Source organism: Cupressus sempervirens, chromosome 3 (assembly GCF_028749045.1).
Source record: "Cupressus sempervirens isolate cs-2001-9-10 chromosome 3, ASM2874904v1, whole genome shotgun sequence".
NCBI lineage: Eukaryota > Viridiplantae > Streptophyta > Pinopsida > Cupressales > Cupressaceae > Cupressus > Cupressus sempervirens.
The window spans coordinates 539,398,928-539,419,252 of record NC_143120.1 but is presented as its reverse complement, the minus strand read 5'-3'; the positions used below and the strand labels follow the sequence as shown (position 1 = coordinate 539,419,252).

Below are 20,325 nucleotides of genomic sequence, written 5' to 3'. Positions count from 1 at the left end.
TGAAAACTAAAACGATTTAACAAAAAATGAATAATAGACTAACATGCAAAAAACAATCAACACTTACCTCTTGAAAATGAGTTGAGTGTTGCTATTGATTCCTTAATGCTCACAATGCAATCTTATGTCCTCCCCAAATGAATTTTTGATCTCTTTGGTGCTCTTCCTTCTTGCTGGTTGCAAACTTATGGCTTTTCTTTTCTCTTCTTCTCTCCCACTTTGCCTCTCTTCTACTCATGCTAAACAATTAGAAGGCCCTTTAGGGTTAAATCAAAGAGGAAAGACAAAAAAAACATTAAAAAAAAGTTTTTTTATTAATTTTTGATTGGACTTTTTCCCCACTCGTGCAACTGATTTTTTGCGATTCCTAGAGGTGATTCATGCGATTTTTTGCATGAAATTGCTAAACCGATTCAGCGATTCATAAAAAATTGGCAGCCATGAATTGAATCACCAAACTGGCGATTCAGGCGATTTCATGGCGATTCTAGTTACTACGATCTCAAGAGACAAAACATGCAAAAAGATGGTTGGTTCAAGTATAATTGGCCATTATAGTAACACTGAGGAAATATGAAGGATGAAGGTCATATTCTTATATGAATAAAGATTCTCCACATCAAATTTAATACAATCTATCGGTCGTTAATCATCATGAATTAACAGCCAAGGTGGCATGTCAACAATTAAGTATAAGAGGGAGAGGAAAGAAAATGCAACAATTGTGTAAAAATGAAGTTGGAAATGAGAGGCGTGAGTATTAACGACATATGAAGTTGATAGTCAAACATATCACTACAAGGTAACTATGTATCTACAAGGCAATAATAGTATAATTTATATAATAATAAATTGTAATATAATATAATTACAAGGCAACTATGTATCTCAAAATACAGAAAGTAAGTATAATTGGCCATTATAGTAACATTGAGGAAATATATCTAAGGGTGAAGGTCATATTCTTATATGAATAAAGACTGTCTACATCAAATTTAATACAATCTATCAGTTGTCAATCATTATGAAATAACAACCAAGACAACAAGTCAACAATTAAGTATAAGAGGGAGAGGAAGGATAATGCAGCAATCATGTAATAAGGAAGTTGGAAATAAGGGGAGTGAGTATTAACAATATATCAAGTCAATAGTCAAACAAATCACTTGTTGCAATGAAAATATTGGAAGTTTATGTTTGGTTGTCTGTTAACATTGATGTCAAACACTGTTTTTTGGATTTGTTTGTGGTTCTCAAATACCTTGGTCTGGATGTATGCTATTCTTGGATGAATATGGTTGTGTATTGAACCTTAGAATAGTGGAAGGCATGTATGTCTTTAGAGCTACAATACATTATGTTTTTCAGAACAATACTCTAGTGGTGTGGAAGATAGTTATACCTTTAGGACAGTGGAAGACGGTTATGTATCTTGTGATCTTGTGAGGATAATGTTTCACAGCGCTTCAGCATTACAATCGTATATTTTACAATACATTATGTTTTTCAGAACAATACTGTACAGCATAATGTTTTTCAGTACATTATGTTTTTCAGCATAATGTTTTACAGTACATTATGTTTTTTAGAAGAATACTCTAGTGCTGTGGAAGAGAGTTATACCTTAAGGACAGTGGAAGATGGTTATTTATCTTGTGATCTTGTGAGGATAATGTTTCACAGTGCTTCAACATTACAATCGTATATTTAGAGGTCTTTGTGGTCCAGATGTTTGTGCTTTAGTAATCATTGTATTTCACTGTTTTGCAATTGCAGTTAACAAGGTTTCTTTTTGTGCTTTTCAGAAGGTTTCTGCTCTAAAATTCAGGCTTGAAGGTGTGCCAATACTTATGCAGATGGACTAAGGTTTTGGTCTTGATTTGGCATTCTTCGATTATCTGGAAATTGGTTTTGGTCTTGGTTGTGGCATTCTTTAATTATCTGGAAATTTTTCCCAGTGTTCTGGAAACTATGTTATTTCACTTTACAGTTCTGTTCAGCAATTTTGGTCCAAAGATATGTTGTGACGACTTATGCTGTGGACTACTGGCATGTGCCAGTATGGATCTTACTGTGGTTTGTGGAGGTTGGGATTCAGTTGACATGTTAAGTGATTCTTTGGCCAGCGTGTTTCTACATGTTTGGGATAGCTTTAGTTGTTCCGCTAATTGTGGATTGGCCATTGGACACTGTGTAACGTGTTCACAGTCCCTCTCTCTCCTAGGGTGGATATTATTTTTTGATTAGGTCTAGACTATTGCATTTAATGATTATCTCTTGTCTGGATGGATTTGTGCTATGTGTGACCTATGTATGTAATGTTTATTTCTATCCGTTTGGGTCCACTCTATGTTTTCATTCAGATGCTTTTGGAATAGGACCTTATTGCACTATTCTATTGCCTGGTTGACTTGTAACTTAAATTGTAATATCCCTTTGGCATGGCCGACATTGTTGTAACCTCTAATGAACTATCTTGTATAGAAGTAATGTTTATGTTTTGGAAAAATGTAAGATGTGAAACAAGTGAACAATATGTGAACCAGTGAAGATCTAGAATTAGCAGAGAAGAGTTTAGTGTCAATGGTGATGAAGAAAAGGCAGTATCAGGTGTTGCTAAGTTTAATAGTGCTATGTAGATCAACTTCTTTGTTAGATGAATCTTTATTCTTGCAAAGAGTTGTACGTTCCTTATTCATAAGACAATGAGATGGGGGTGCACAAGTTTGTTGTTGTATCTTGCTACATTTGTAGTGAGCCTCTGTTTGCAAGTCCAGAGCAAGGAGCTTTTATTTGTATTTGTTGTTGTATTGACAGTGAGCCTCTGGTTGCAAGTCTGAAGTAGCGAGATCCTACCATTTCTCATAATCAAATCTGTACATCAGTAAACTATTCTTTGTGGGCAAGTGCTCACTGTGGTTTTTTCCAGTTTGAATTTTCCACGTATGAAATTTGAGTGTTTGTGTGCTAGGTCTTTTCATTACTTGCTTATTGTTTTATGTGGAGATTATTGAGTAAGTTTTGGTTTATGCTTATTCACCCCTCCACACCCCTCAGCATCCAAAGTGTGTTCAATAATTGGTATCAGAGTTGGGTTCCTCTATAAGAAGCTTAATCGCTTGAGGTAGATCTAAAATGGCAAAAAACTTACATTTTCAAGCTTTGATATTTAATGGCACTAGTTTTCCTGATTGGAGAACAAGATGGAAGCATTTTTGTAAACTTTGAAGAATGGAATTTGGGAGGTTATTCAAACTGGTTTTTATCCTCCTTTTGGAAGACCTTTGACTGCTGAAGAAGAATGGGAAAAATAAGCTAATGTAAAAGCAAGAGCAATTCTTTTTTAAGTAGTTTATAACTTTATGTGACACAATGTTCAGAAAGGAAAGAACAAAGGTGTTGTCACAAGAAGTAAGGTTGTTGAAGAACAAGTGAACTTGTGCTTGATTTCTAAAATTGAATTGAAAATTGTGAAAGAAGCTTGCAAGGATGAACATTGGATGAGAGCTATGAAAAAAGAATTGGAACAGATTGAAAAGAATTTGACTTGAGAACTTGTCTCAAGGCCAACAAGAAAAAATATGATGAGAGCTAAGTGCGTATTATGGGATTAATTAGATGAAGATGGACATATAGCAAGAAATAAGGAAAGACTTTGTGTGCAAGGGCTGCTCACAAATATAAGGGATAGTTTTTGAGGAGTCTTATGCTCTCGTGGAAAGAATGAAGGAAATTAATGTGTTCTTGGCTTTTACAATGCATAGAGACTTAAAGGCTTATCAGATAGGTGTCAAATCTACATTCTTGAATGGGGAATTGAAAGAAGTACACATAAAGCAACTGAAAGGGTTCAAACTATCACACATGCTGGATTTGGTCTGCAAATTGAAGGCACTGTATGGATTGAAACAAGCTCCTAGAGCTTGGCATGCAAGGCTAGACAAGTATTTATTGAAAGAAGGATTTAACGAAGGTACCGTATATAGCAATGTTTATTTTAAAGTTGAAGAAGATGAAATCTTGATTGTTGCAGTAAATGTAGATGATATATTCTTGGAAGGAAATGATGTAAGAGGAATTTGAAATGTCAATGATTGGGGAATTAAATTTCTTTCTTGGTTTACAAGCCAATCTAAAAGATGGTGGTATCTTAATTTCACAATCAAAATATGTTTAGGAACTGTTGAAGAAGTTTAGAATCGATAATGCTAAACCGGTATGTACTCCACGGCTACTAGTTGTAAGTAGAGTAAGAATGTTGAACCTCTTAAGACTGATGAGAGTAGGTATAGATTAATGATTGGAGGATTATTATACAAGACCGGATATCATGCATGATGTTTGTCTTGTAGCTAGATTCCAACAAGATCCCAGAGATACACATGTTGCTGCCGTGAAAAGAATATTTAGATACTTGAGAGGCATTAAAGGCTATGGATTATGGTATCCCAAGAAATCTAAGTTTACTCTGATTTGCTATATGATGCTGATTGGGACGGTTGTGTGGCTGATAGGAAAAGTTCAAGTAGGGGTGCATTTTTCCTTGGACCCTTGTTGGTTGCTTGGTCAAGCAAGAAATAGGACTCAATATCTTTATCTACCACAAAAGCTGAATATATTGTTGCTGCATCCTATTGTACACAATCTTATTGATAAAACAAACTTTGAAGGATATTAGAATACTATTTGATGAGCCTATTTCTTGTTTGTGTGATAACACTAGTGTGATAAATATTTCAAAGAATCTACTACTACATTCAAGGACAAAACACATTTCAATCCGGTATGACTTTTTGAGAGAAAGTTTTGTAAAATGAGGCAAAACTTGTGTATGTATCTAAAAAAGAACAAATTGCTTACATCTTTACCAAGGCTTTTCTAAGGATACTTTTGAATATCTATGAGAGAAATTGGATCAGAACTAGATACTTTAGTTCAATGGATTCTATGTACAATCTAAACCTCAACTAATGGTGGAGGCTTCCTCTGGGGAGAGCTAACTGTACTTGTAATTTGGCATGTGTTCTTAAGGTCGAGCTGAGCAAAATGAGAAAGTATCTTTGGGTTTTTCCTTTTCCATTGATATCAAAGGTGGAGAGAATTAGGCATGAGAGAGTTGTTATTGGGAGAGAATTAGGCATGAGAAAGTTGCTATTGTTGATGTGTTCCCATCAATGACAAAGGAGGAAATTGTTGCAAGTTCAAGCAGAATGAGAAGTTGAACGTGTTATTGATGTTGCCATTGATGTCAACATGTCTTTGTTGTCATTTTTGTCAACATATCTCTTTGTCATTAGTGACTATTTATTGTAGATGTTATGCTTTTTTGTGCAGTGAAAATGAGAGTTACACTCCACATATCTTCTATATTGGAAATCTATTTATGTGGATTGGATATGTTGTTAAGCAGTGTTTATAGGTATTTGGTTTGGGTTTTTGTTTTTTGGATCATAGTTTGAAGGAATTGGTGTTCACTAGTGTGCAATAGTGTTTGGTAGAGTTTCCTGCGAGAAATGCATGCTCTACATTTCTATGCTTGTTGATTTTTTGTGTTACAAATTTGGAATTATTCTTATTATGTTTTTGTTTTCATTCGGTTCAAATGGTGCAAGTTGTTGTGTTTCAGAGGCATGTGTTCAAAGTCCAATGGCGTTTTTATAAGTTTGGCAATCCTCAGGTAGTTACACTTTCACATAACAAGCACCAACAAATGTAAATTGAAGAGCAATGTGTATGTTGTATCTTTTGGTCCTAGTTAAGATGTTACGTGGTCCACTTTTCACTACTTTCCACTACGGGAATGCTTAAGTGCCAACCTAATTTAAATCATGTTTGGTTAAGATGCTTCGCCAACTTTGGAAGATTTTGCAAGTGTGAGAATGGTATAAATAAAGGATGAATTGTTGACAGAGTTGGTGTGATAAGGATCTGATCTATGAAAGAAAAAATGTCTCCTTGTATGCATGGAAATAAGTGTGAAGTGTCACAACATGCAGTATAGACTTTCATGTTTTACCTACTAGGTGTAGTAAGGATGAATTGTTGACAAAGTTGGCATGATAAGTATCTGATCTATGAAAGGAAATATGTCTCCTTGTATGCATGGAAATAAGTGTGAAGTGTCACAACATGCAGTGTAGACTTTCATGTTTTACCTACTAGGTGTAGTGATCATAAGATATCTTCACATATTTTTTGTCAAATTGTAGAGGTGAACTAGTAATGGATCTTTTTTCTTTTACTCTTTACCATTTGGGCAGTGAGCCCTCCAAAATTGAGCTTTCTTTCAAGTAGTGAGCCTTTTCTTGCATTTAGCATTCTTTGTAAATATCACCTTAATTGGTGTCATCTTAACAAATGTTGTATAATTGAGAATTAATCTTCTTCGTTTCCACATAAATCTGGCATCTCAATGTGTATGGTGTGTTGTGATTCTTGATTCTCACTTGTTCCTTTCATGTTTACATTTTTTTGTTATTAAGGATTGAAAAAAACTTTTGTGGATTTGATTCAAGAGAAGATTTTTAAGTTTTTATGGACAATTGATTCGCCCCCCTCTCAGTTGTCTTGTGCATTTAACACAATATTGTCTACTAAAAAATATAGTTTTCCTCAATTTCTTTAATGATTCCAACCCTAATAATTCTTTCTGTATGCCGAATACCATGGTCTTTAGACACTAACAAGCCTTCAAAAAGAGATACTTTGTCGAGCATTCTTTGTCCTATCTTTGAGACAATTATTCTATCTGTTTAGATTTATGATTTTCTCTATAATTTTGTAAGATATATTGCTTCACATACCTTGGTCCTAAACTTGATTGATCAATTGTTGATTATCTTTTATGTAGGTAACCTTGATCCAAATGCTTCCAATAGGTGTTATTTTCTTGCTCCAAAAAAGGGACATTACAGCCTAGTCAATGATGAAGCCTAAATGTTGAATCTATCTGAATGGTGTACATTATATACTTATAGTGTACATTTTCTTGAATGAGCTTCCAATTTGTGTTGACACAATGTGGTTAAGATAGGTACGATGTGTTGTACATGCTCCTCTTAAATCTGGTTCAATTTGATAATATCATTCAAATAAATCGTGGCAAAGGAGTTGGTAAAAGTTTAATATAATGTCATGATTAGGTGCATGAATGTAGTTGGTGCATTGGTCAAGCGGAAAGGTAAAAACAACCTTTCAAACAATCCCTTAGTTTTATTGAAAGCATCTTCCTTATATCTCCAAGGTTCCTAGAATTCGAGTACGTGGCATGCAATGTGCATTGTAGTCCTTTTTATTCTAAGGCGGATGGAATAAGTGCCTATGTTTCTAAGTTCAATATTTAATATGCTATTTAAGTCTATTTTATGAATTTATGTAATTTTAAAATCTTGTGTGTTTCCTAAGTCTCAAGTCCAGTTCAAAATTTTGGCCTGCTGATTTTATGCCAATTTGTGTTTTTGAACTATAATCTAACCTATTTGAAGGATCCCATTTCACTCTTTATTGGTTTGATTTAAACTTTTGGTCATGTTCTAATGCATATAGGTTGGCTTCCATCATAGTCGTATCATCTTATGTATACACACGTTAGAAGTTTTAAAATCTCATAATATATAGCAATTATGCTCATAATTGCCAATATGTCAATGATAATGTTTTTTTAAATAACTCATAATTTGTAAAAATGAAAATACTCATAAGTTCACAATTCAATGATTTGTCAAATGTCAATACACAATGAAAATCACAATCAATATCAATTATTTAATAATCTTGATATTGATCTTCATCAAAATCATCAAAGTCTAACATTTGGTTTAATGTCACTTCAACCACAATGAATTACAATGCCACTTCCATGGCCACATACTATACAAGGTGCCTAATCTAGAGATTTGCTTTGGCTTTGTTTTACCTACAATACCATCTAATTATCAAGAACAATACCATCTAAGTCAACACAATTAAGAGTTAGATTCAATTCCTCATCACCCTCTCATAGTATTCAAGTTTCTTAAAGCCTTTGAAACAACGAAAACCTTCATGACATGTGGCATTTCCACAATTTTATCACTTGAGGGAAAAATAATGTAATGTCCCCATGATCCGGGGGATATTTTCACAAAAAATTGAAGTATTTCCAAAACTCCAACAATCAACATCATTTTAAAGTCTTCAAAATTCTGCACCCAATGCAATTCGAACGGGCAAAAAAGGAGTTCATACGTAAAAGTTATAGCCAGTCAAAGTTTGGTCAAACCAGGGACAGAGGTCGTCAAAAGGTGAAAATAAAATCATCTCAAAAGTGGTCAACAATGGATTTCAAATTGAAGATCTCGTCAAGAGCTTTCCAGCGACATTCGTTTCATCAAAAATGGAGCTCGTATGCAAAAGATATGTTCAATTGAAGTTTAAGGTGGAAAAAAATAATAATAAATAATAATAAATAAAAAATAAAAAACAAAAAAAATAAAATAATAAATATTTGGTAGTGGCACCGAGTTTTGAACCCATGACCACCGGCCCCTAAAATATGGCCGATGGCCGTTACACCACCGACGACCGTTTGAAATATATGCCACCGATGTTTGTTTTATTGTTTTGAACGCCACTAAATTGGGCTAAAAGCTAAAGGCCGGTGTGGTGGTTGGAACCACCGACCTCCCTCTTGCATGCACGTCCTCAAAATGCTCACTACCATTGCACCATGTGAGTGGCTTGTGATATTTTTAGCGCAGATTTTATTTAAAGTGTATCAAGCCCGATTCCCTCTTGCCTAAATAAAGGCAATTATTAAATAAGGACAATTTTCAAAAATAGGAATGAGTCTTATTTCGAAGATAGACTATTGTAAGGGTCTAAATATGTAAAATCTTGTTTTGCCCTATTATTAGGCAAATATTTTGTATAAGAAGAGGGTTTAGGGGGCCTTTTGAAGGCATGAAAGTTAAGGGAGAAATTATGCAAATGGTGAGAGAGATTTTATGTATTTGGAGACTTAGTGATTTTTCCTACACATAAAGGAATTTTGTTGCGTGTGCTTGAAGGGAATTGTCACAAATCATTTGTATTGATTTATTGGAGTTTTTCACTTAGTCATTCTAGTTTTAATTTGCAAGCATTTGAACATCGCTTAAAACCATTTCAAGCAAGCAAATACAAACTGAAAATAAAGGACAACGAATAGAGGTTTCATGCAAAGTGTTTGACAGAATGTCATGATGGAACTCTCAAAATTTAGAGTCCCAAATACCATGCCAAAGTGAGAAATATAAATGATGGGTATATATAAAAACATAATGGACAGACATATAACTAATAGTCCCATCTCATTCTTGGAGCACACACAACTAGAAAATAATCATATTGAATGAAGAACAATAAGGTTGAAGATCACATGCTTATTTGATAAACCCTTATTCAATCCTCTATATTCAGATCAAGACCATTTTCATAAAGTTAGAATTGATAATCTTGAAAACAAGAGGATGCCTGAGAAGGTCATTTTTGGACATCTCATTATATATACCTAAATGAAAATATACTACCTGCTGGAAATCATGAGCAGTATTAAGGAATCTATTTTGCTACATACAATTTGGTTATTCTAAAGGGGATAAGAGGTGCTTGTTTGTTTCTGATACAAATCATCAAGTCTACAAAGCAAAGCTTCTAGACTGTCTTTCTATACTACTGTGGCTAATTAAGGAACCAATTTAACTCCAGAAATACAGTTCTAGACGTTTTTGTGAGTTTCTCCCAACCTACACACAAACTCTACACCCAGCAAAAGACATTTGAAGCACCCAAAATAAAGGAGTCGTCGAGTATGAAGACAATCTCCATTCCTTAGTAGCGATTCATTAAACTAAATGGTGAACATATAGCTTCTTTAGAATTAGACAATGGTTTAGCCAGTAGGAAATGCTTTAGGAAAGCAGTTGGTTCTTTGTACCAGCTTATCATGTCCAATCATTGACCTTTTGAAGCTATCTATGTTTCACCATTCACAATGGAGCGTTTTTTGCAGTGAATGCAGAAGGAACATCTTTGACAGTTTCAAACATTGAAGACAGTGAATCGCAATCTATGTTTAGAGTTACATGGCAATGAGACTCCACTCATTTGCAAAATGTGAAATCCCATCTCCAGTGATATTAACAGACAAATGAAAGTGCAATTTTGTGAAGCTTGTGCAAGATAACGTTAAGCAATAAGGAGAACATATGGTGATCATCTAATGATTTTTACAAAAACTTGTGTCAAATAATGGTTTCTACACAAGAAAGATGCAAGGCACGATGCTGGTAAAAGTATATGCAGGAACAAAATTCACAGACTTTATACGGAGTCAGAGAGATCATTGAAATAAATGGAAATAGCCTGCGGTAAAAAGGAGTACAGAATGATAACCAGCATTGATAAATATCCCAATATATATGAGCCAAGTGTATCATGTTGACGTTAAATGTAGAAGGGCTTAAGGTAATATATGTGAGAAGGCTTCCAACTTGTGTACGAAGAACTTGACCCATTGACGAGCAGCATCTACAGTGGTGGACTATGTTTGAACAAACAACCAAATCTATTATTAATAAAACCATACCAATGATGTCGAGAGTTGGAGATCCAACAATAAGCAAGACCATGCCATTCATATCGAAACCTCTGAAATCGTAGACTACCAATATTATCATTTTCTTTTTAAAATGATTAAATCAACAATGGACAAAGATTTGTTAAATAAATCTTAAGACAAAGATCGGCTTAACCTCGTTAGTTATAGTTAGAGAAGATACAATCTATAATCTAAAAAGTCATAACCTTTACTTGAAAAGTCATGCTCTCTTATGAGGAGGATATAAAAGATAAATGAATTATTTGTAAGCAAGACATATTTCGACATTGAAAGCATTTATACAAAGATATATTTTTGTAAGGAGGAATAAGGGCTTAAAAATGATTTGTAATATAAATTCATTTATTTTATTTTAATAATAAAACAAAATATCCTTTGTTTATTATTAAAGGCATGTAGAATTAAACTACAAATGATTTGTCCTTTATAATCATTTTTCAAATTCTGTATACAATTTAAATATCAGAAAAGTGGACATGGTCATTTAGCATCTTGAATGTGATCATCACAAATATTGTGAATTATCAAATTGATTCCATATCTGTGTCCAGTTTGTCTCCCTACTAGAGGAGTTAAAATTCAATCTGGACTAATTTAAGATTGCATACATATTTGATCTATTGCATCTTGACTATTCAGTTATTGACAGTATAAGTGAATAGAATTTATAAAGTTGTATGTGAAAATCTTCACTGAAGTTAAATCTATCGCTTGAATGAGGAGAGGCATTGAGTCTTTTTATTATTGAAGTCAGAAAATCTATAACTTCCTTACAAGAATTAGACCCATTGTTAGAACCCTATACAATTCATTTTAAACACTCAACATTTAGTTTCATTTTAATTGAGTTCAAGGACCTTGCTAGCCGGAGAACTCCAAAGCTTAAATTCGCTTTAGAAAAGCTTTGAACCAAGTAATCAGGTTCGAGGAGAAGGTTTACCCGCCTAGGTGTAATGGAACCCGAAGTATAGGGGAATCAAGGTGATTTTCGTTCGTTGGCTAAAATTGATTGTGGAATCCTATTAGAGAAGTGACAGGCTCTTGGATTTCCAATCTGCGATTTTGGGATCCAACAGATTGGCAAGTCTACTAGGGAGAGTTGCTCACAACAAGTGATGTGCAGTTACCAAAAATTAAAGATTTCGTAGATCAGAATTAGAAAGTAGCTGTAACAATTTGTTTGGAAGCATAGTTTGTTGGAAGAAAGAACCCGAAAGATCAACAAATCAATATATTCCTCGAAAGAGGTGGCGACTCTATTTAAAAGAATTTTAGTTGGTAGCTTTGCTGTGGGAGAAGACTCAGAAGGAAATGATTTGATTACCTAACATGGAGAATATGTACTATGATTAGGAAGTAGATCAATGTTACACCATGGAGGAAGCACATATAGACCCATTTGATGCCTTTTTCAATTTAGAGAAATATGAAGGTGAGACATCAGCACATTTGTTTACAGGGATGGTGAATATATTTTAGGGGGCACCTTCAGACATCATGGCTTCACGCAAGGAATTGATAAGAAAATTTCGTGAGTTGGGAATCTTTCCATATGACCCTGATTTGAAGCTTCTCTTCCAAATATTGGATGAAAGTCTGAGGTATATATCTCCTTTGGATGCATATTTGAACTTAGAAAAACAAGAAGAGGAATCTCCAGTGCAGTTCTTAATGAGGATGTTTAATGCCTATCAAGAAATATCTTCAGAATGCAAACCTCCATCCTCTGATCTTCTCAACAAAATGCGAGGTCTAGGTCTCTTGTATGATAATCAGTTTCTTAATGTCTCAAACTTATGGACAATGAGCTGGTTGCAGAGGAGAATGAATGCAAGACTGAAATAACATGAGTAAAGTGAAGTTTTAGATTTAAATGGAGATAAATTTTTTGAACATTTTGAAGGAGAATCGGCCCATGATGATACTTATATGCCCACAGATGACGATAAATGTAGAAATGAAGAGAATGATTCTCTCAACGTGGAAGAAATTTCAGCCTTGTTAGATTTGGAATATCATAAACATGTTGAAAGAAATAGTCCAAATTTTTCCTCATTCCACCATGGTAAACAGGTTGAAGGATCAAATTATATTCAGGAGGCACTTGATGAAATGGTCATTACGAAGAATTAGATAGTGGAGATGAAATAGAGCAGCATATGGTGTATCAACGAGGAGAAATTTCAGAAGATAATGTTGATGAAGATATGTCTGATTTCTCTGTATTCTTGAATCCATCATTTCAAGAAAATTTCCAATGCAACCAAATTAAACATTTATTCTTGATAAAGTATGTGATGTCAGCAATACACTTCAACACAAAAAATGGAATAGGTTTATTTTTCAATAAGCATATAAATTTGAATATTCTTTGAGCGCGATGAAGGATTGTATGGATGTATTTGACTGGGCAATATCATACAGTAGTAGCGATATCATTACAAAACAAAAAAAAGAAGATAATTACACTCAACAACATTGTGAAGTTTAATATATGCAAAAGACTAAGAGCTTAAGAGAATAATATGCATCGCATATAGAGCCACGTCTTTAGTGAATGTCTAGTGGAGTATGGGAAAAACGATTATCAAGAGATTCACGATAGTTAGATTTTCACCCAGAGGAAACTAAAAAGACCCCTGAGTAATTGACCATCCACCATCGATTTCAATGTCTGATACGTTTTTTAATTTTGTTGTAGGCTCATGAGCGTTCAGGGAACAAAGGATGAGATTTTCGAAGGCAAATGTTACAAAATCAAAGTGTGGAGGAGAAAGGATTTGCACGGATGAAGAATATGGGACTCCCAACATGCTCAATTGTGAATTGAGAGCCTCACGGGAGGAATTGAAAAAAGTCACAAGTGTATATGAAGGCTATGTGTGTTGTCGGACATAAAAGTTTCAAAGAATTCATTATAATTGACAAAGCATAAAACTACATAACTAACTCCCCGGTTTTTACTATTAAATCCAAGCAACATTAGAATAGTCAGTTATTAGTTTCAAAGGAGTGCATTGTTTTGGAAGGGTTACATACCCTTTCATTGGTTATAAACACGAGATGTAAAAAACAAAAGACAATATATATTGATATACAATTTCCTAAAAATTTATACTCAAGCTTTCATTGCACATTTGATATATTATATTCTTTCATTGGTAAAGGAATGAATTTTTGAACTAAGCCTGTGAATTCTGGATTATTTAATAAATATATTCACATGCGATTCTGGAGTCAAACTGTATTGGATAGATCATCCGTAAGGAGTGTCTCCAGTGCAATTTTATTTCCCGCATGATCAGTAAGAAATATTTATTTATTTTATTTTCATGATGCTTTAGAGTTGAAATATTATATAGTTTCGTCTTTTATAATTTTTAAATTTTTTTTTATAAATAATTTATATGATAGACAAGTGGACAGGATCAATTATAGCATTTTAAAATCGAACATCATAGATATTTAGAAATATTTAATTGCTTCCGAATCTATGTCTAGTTTGTCTCCAAACCACAAGAGTTAAAATATATTCTACACTATTTTAAAATTGCATTCGTATATTTGATCTGTTGCGCCTTGATTACTAAATTGTTTATAATTGATGTGCGCAGAATTTTATAAAGTTGTACGTTTTAAACTTATAATATTGACTCTATCGCCCATTTAATTTTTGCAGTTGTCTTTATGTTATTCATAATTCATAATTCATAATTCATATGTTGGCAATTATTTCATAGCTTTCCTTTGAAGAATTAATATATTCATTTTTTGCAATCATCTATAATAATTATTTTTATTTAGAACATTCTCACATTTTTACAATCATTTACTTTTGTTATTAATTCATAATTTGCAAGATTAAAGTTCGTTAGTAAAACTTTCATTGGATTTGTATTCTAATCGATCTGCTATACGGATCTTGGATTTAAGTGCTTTATTCAAGATCAGGTACACTCGCCTTGGCCTTGTAGAGCCAAAAGCGTAGGAAACTTGTATTATATTATTCAATTCTGTCAAGTTGGCCATAACCGGTTGGATATCTCAGCATCGAGTTGGCAAGACTCGTAGGATTCTAATCTGCAATTTTGGGAACCAACACTTCCTTTTGTTTGTTTTTATTTTTTGGGCCTCCCTCACTGGCTGCCCCTTTTTATTTCTGCACCATGTTTTGCATGCTGCCACTCTTTCTCACGACTTTATGGCTTTGCGGCATTTCATGTCCCTTCTCCTCCATACTTCAACGAAGCAACATTTTCAATTTTTTTCTCAATGCAACAATTCTATAAACATTTGAACAATGGTTATTTCAAATGGTGTTGATTCATACATGTGCAACTCAAGTTTGTTCTTTGAAAGAAAAGGTTTATGCCGGTAACATCTTAAAGAAAGTTCTTAATTGAAATATGCTTTATCCTCACAATGCCTAGAAGTCAATCCAATTGCTTTAATGCCAACTTTCAGTACAGGTGGTCTCTCAACCTTAGGTCAGGTAGACAAATTTTATTGATCAGAAGAGGAAATCAAAGTGGGTGTCTATAGACATTTTAGTAGTTTTTCAAATTTGAAATTTATACTGCACAAGAATGACAATGCCTGCAGAAAGCCAACCATCATGACCTTTCATTCTCCTCTTCCATCTTAAAATTTTATTTCTGTAATTTTTACATAGGGAGTCTCGAATGAGGTGAATGTCTCACTTGCAGTTATTTAAACGTGCATGAGAATAACGTGCATGAGAATGACAACTTGTAGAAAGCCAACCATTAAAACCCTTCATAAAACTTTGCCATTCTAAAGTCTTAATTTTGTTATTACTCCATGTTTGTATTTTGTTAATTTTAAGGAGTCTCAAATGAAGTATATATCTTATATAGAAGTTACTAAATAAGACTTACTCTATTATCTTTTGAATAGCTCACATCACTGGTGCAGATCCCAGGATTAAGGATAGAGAGCCAATGTTTCTTTGGAAAGGGTGCTAATTCATGCCCTGCAATTATGGTTATAGATTCAATTTTTGTTTGAAAGGGGACATAATTATTTCCCTTTATATATATTTCTGTACAGATTTTATCTCAAATTTGTGTAAGCCATCTGTACAATTGTCTTGAATGAATGTACAAGATTTGATGCTTTGATGAGGCAATCACACTAGCAGCTAAATATTTATGTTTTTGTGTTAAACAGTAGATGGCCATGGTCATATGATTTTGATTTGGTGCTCTTGTAAGTTCTCTACTGTTTATTCATGTTGGTGAATGATTCAATTGCGGCAGTTATATTAGTAGTGGTAAACTATATGGACCTTGGGTTTGGTGCTAAGTGATGGGAACTTGTACCTCTTATATATATATATATATATATATTTATATATTGTTTAAATGAAACTATGAGTTTTCTTTGAAGTTCAATTATGGTAAAACTGAATCTGTTTTTTGTTTTTAGTCTGGGATACATCATGATATCTATGTCTTGTCAATTTGTATGGCCATTTTATTCTTCTGTGTTCTATTTTTATTGCAGCACCATAATAAAGTCTCAGTCTAAGAGACATGTTAAACTCCAATAAGAGTAATATGATGAAATTTGAAATGGGATATTCATTTGTAGTTTCATTGTAAAATCTGTTAAGTTAGCAGTTTGTTGTCACAGGGCCTGGATTTACAGATTGTGGAGCATCTTGAAGCTGCTGATTTTATTCTGGCTCATGGTACTGAAGCAATTGGACTTGCAAATAATTGTGGTGTTAAGCCAATGAAACTGGATGAGTTGGAGAAGATCTTGGAGCATGCTGTGGAAAAGAAAATTCCTATGATAATTGCCAATCCAGATCTTGTTACTGTTGAGGCAAGGGCCTTGCGTGTTATGCCTGGTACAATAAATAGTAACACATTCTTATTATAGACATCTGTATTCCAGTTGGTAAAGTCATCATTTATAACAAATTTAAAATTGGATATCATTCTAGAGAGGCATACTCCATTTAATCCTACTAAAAAATATACATCTTCTAATGGATGCTTGAGATGAACTTTCCTTGAATGGGATCTTATATTTGAGGAATGAGATTTTGCTAAATCCCATTCAGACGCTTCTTCTAAATGATCTGTAATAAAATTGAGAATAATTAACTCTATTTAGTTAGATATTTAATGGACTTTGTGTAGTGGCTTATGGGCATGTCTTCATAAATTCAATGACAAAGCTGGCAAAAAACTTCATTTGTTTTCTCTGAACTGTTCCCTCACTGATGAATTAGTTGAGTGCTGTGTTACTGGGGAATTATGGAATTAAATTGCTTAGTACTTACATTAACTTCTATGATTAATATTATGAGATTCCAAGAAAGTAATCTAAAACTGAAAGTGCTATTTTCTATATTTTAAAACTGATTTTGTACTTTTATCAAATATAGCCATTGTTCAAATTAGCTATTTTTCTCTAAGGGCTCAGACAGTCCATAACATCATGTTTAAATTCTAGAGGACATTTGGTGTATTCTGTTTCTTTATCCAAGGCTTATACCATTTTATTATTTCTTTTAGGGGCTCTAGGCTCAAAATACAAAAAAATGGGAGGCCAAGTAAGATGGATGGGAAAGCTGGACCAGGTAAATAAATGTCGTAATATGATAAGTTTCATCATGCGCCAGGAACTAGTGGCTTCTATTTTCATTGCATTTATTTCCCCTAGCATATATTTCCCTTTATGTTTCTTGTAAATAACAACCACTTGTTTGGAAAAACGTAGGCATTCTGTAACTATAGTATTTATGAATACGAGGTGGTGAAATTTTAAGTGGGACACATAACTTTGTAGGCACATTACATTTTATGCCACAAATTTAGTGATATGCTATCATCAAACACTACCTTCTTCAAAACCAACAATATCCTACAAATGTAACCCTCACTTCCCTTCCTTTATGGCACAATTCTGCCGACTGAGTTTGTGCCATAAAGGAAGGGAAGTGAGATACATTTGTTTGATATTGTTGTTTTTGAAGGAGATAGAGTTTGATGATTGCATAATGATTGGGTTCGTAATTTTAAATGAATACAAATTCTTTTCTTCTTGCTGCTGCTCTTATGGATTGTGTTCAAAGGTGGATGTCAAATGATAGCATTTAAAATCCTTGACAATTTTAGGTGCAAATTATTTGAAAAATATAAAACTAAAACATAACAAGCTCAAAAATGCGACAATAAATTTTTCTTCACATTAATAAAATATATTACATCAATATGCACAACCATGCAAGTAAAATGAAATATCACAGTGAGCAGTAAAACATAATTACTGAGTAGAATAATAATTGCAAAATGATTGCATAATGATTGGGTTGGTAATTTTAAACAATGTGATATTGCTATCAGGATTTAACCTAGTTTTTGAGTCATGTTTCATGAGTAGTGATTCACACGAATCCATCTCTCATGAGAATAAACAGAACACTTAGAATCACTACTCATGAAACATGGGTCAATGAGTTTCACTCAAAAACTACACAGTTAAATCCTGATAGCAATATCACAATTTGATTCGCTGTGGAAAATATCTTCTACTTATCAATTTTAAATGAATCAGAAGCCTCCATGAATATAAATTCTTTTCTTATTGCTGCTGTTCTTATGGATTGTATTCAAAGGTGAATGTTAAATGATAGCATTTAAAATCCATGATAATTTGAGGTGCAAATTACTTGGAAGTATAGAATTAAGACATAGCAACCTCAAACATGTGACAACAAAATTTTCTTCACATTAATGAAATATATTACATCAATATGCACAACCATGCATGTAAAATGAGCAGTAAATGTAATTACTGAGTAGAATAATAATTGGAAAATGAAGTATCATCAAATCCAACTCAATTCCTCAAATAATACAATGGGTCAAAAACTACAACCCCTCATTATTATATTATATACACATGACTATCTTTGGCCATGAGCCGAATATTCCACATCCATGTAGAGTCTCACAAATTTCTAAGAGAGTAACAAGAAACAAGAACAAGTCTTCTCTTGGAAACTTCATGATCTGTCCTAGTCTTTGTTGTGGATTGGGAAAGGTATTGAACCCAACTTTAGAGGAAGTAGCTTTCATCCCCATCCATTAGTCAAGACGATAGAGTAACCATTCATAATCCAAGAGTGTGGTACATCACAAAACTAGTGATTATCTTTTTCTTAATTCATTCCTTTGATTGATCCATACCATATGTGTGAATCATAGATTTCAAAACACTAATGCATAGCACAGAGTTCAGAACCTAGATTTCAAAACACTAATACATAGCACAGAGTTCAGAACACTCATTTCCAGTGACATTAGCGTACTAAAGATTCATTCCAGTACAAACAAGCACTCTCAACACTTTAGAACATATAACTTTAAACACTAAATAGTAAATACACACATGAACTTGAATACATTAAGGGTCCATTTGGTTGCTGGAATAGGAATAGCAAATTTGGAATACGTTTTCTATTTCCTGTTTGGTTCGTCAATTGGAATAGGGAATAGGAATACATATTCTCATTTTGCCTCTAAAATGAGCTTATACCCATTCCAAAATATAGTTGTTATTGGAATAGCCATTCCTATTCCCAATATGCATTCTTATTCTCCATTCCTATGCTTGCAACCAAATGGGCCCTAAGATCAACATTATATGACACAGGACCAAAAGATGAATGCAGACATAAAGAACGCACAAATATAAGGGTGCTGACATGTAGTGCACAATCCTGATACATAACGGCTAACGCAAGTCCCATACAATACTAAGGCACAGATCTCCAAAATAGAAGTTCACCACCTTACAGAATACTGATATAAGTAAGCAGAGTTTGACCAATAGCAATCACATTGCTTCTTTCCACCAAATTCTATGAGGCAAAAAAATGGTTTAACATTTGAGCCACAGGTCTTCAATCAAAGATATTTTGGTTTTAGTGATGCTAAGGGATGTATGATGCACCTCTATACAAGCCTATGAATTCTTTGTGCATCTAGAGCACTAGAACACGGGTGTTCTGAATGTAAGGTGAGATTGGAATCTCAAAAAATCTTACTTAAAAAGAGATGATCTTCAAGGGTGCTGGACAATAGGGTAGAGAAAAGAGGTGTCAAAGGTGATCCGCCTTATCAAGACTGCAGTTTTTCTCAATCCAATCCATTTTAATACCTATATAGCAACCAAGTACTTTTAGCCTCATTGGAGACCATACGTGAAGACAAGCAGGGAATAAACTTCCACTTGTTCTACACATGAAAAACCTAAAACTTAACAGGTATATTCATATCTGAACATAATACATGACCAACACTTCTGGATGTATATGTAGTTAGGTTGGACAATCATTCTAACCTAAGTCACAAGATACGTCAAATTTCATCCATGACATTCAAATTTCAGCGAATTTTTACCCTTTCGGAACTTCATCTGAATTTTATGATATTTAAAATAATACTGTTATTTAATATAATACTTTCTTATTTTTGAAAGATATTGATTTGTTTAGTTAAATTATTTAGCAATGTTAAACTATTTTGACAATTTTGTGGATATATTACTAATATTTAAAAATACATAAATATATATAACTTATATTTAATGTCAATTTTGTTTTCTGAATTTTTACCCTTGCCGAATTTCATTCGAATTTAATGAAT

The 20,325-nt window shown here is 33.5% G+C and overlaps 1 long non-coding RNA gene and 1 pseudogene across 13 annotated transcripts in view; one reads left to right on the top strand and one right to left on the bottom strand.

Moving 5' to 3' along the window:
• LOC149567545 (uncharacterized) overlaps window positions 1–20,325 on the top strand; it is a 172,399-nt pseudogene that overhangs the window by 77,976 nt on the left and 74,098 nt on the right. Inside the window, exons 6-7 of the transcript XR_016362437.1 lie at window positions 16,295–16,514; window positions 17,188–17,252. The product of XR_016362437.1 is annotated as an uncharacterized LOC149567545 (transcript). The remainder of the gene's footprint in view (window positions 1–16,294; window positions 16,515–17,187; window positions 17,253–20,325) is intronic.
• Window positions 1–20,325, bottom strand: part of LOC149567546 (uncharacterized) — a 105,214-nt gene that overhangs the window by 35,032 nt on the left and 49,857 nt on the right. Inside the window, exon 2 of one of the 12 annotated variants that reach the window (XR_016362429.1) lies at window positions 68–239. The exons of the other annotated variants lie outside the window; for them this stretch is intronic. This is a non-coding gene — a long non-coding RNA (uncharacterized LOC149567546). The remainder of the gene's footprint in view (window positions 1–67; window positions 240–20,325) is intronic. 12 annotated transcript variants of the gene reach the window in all.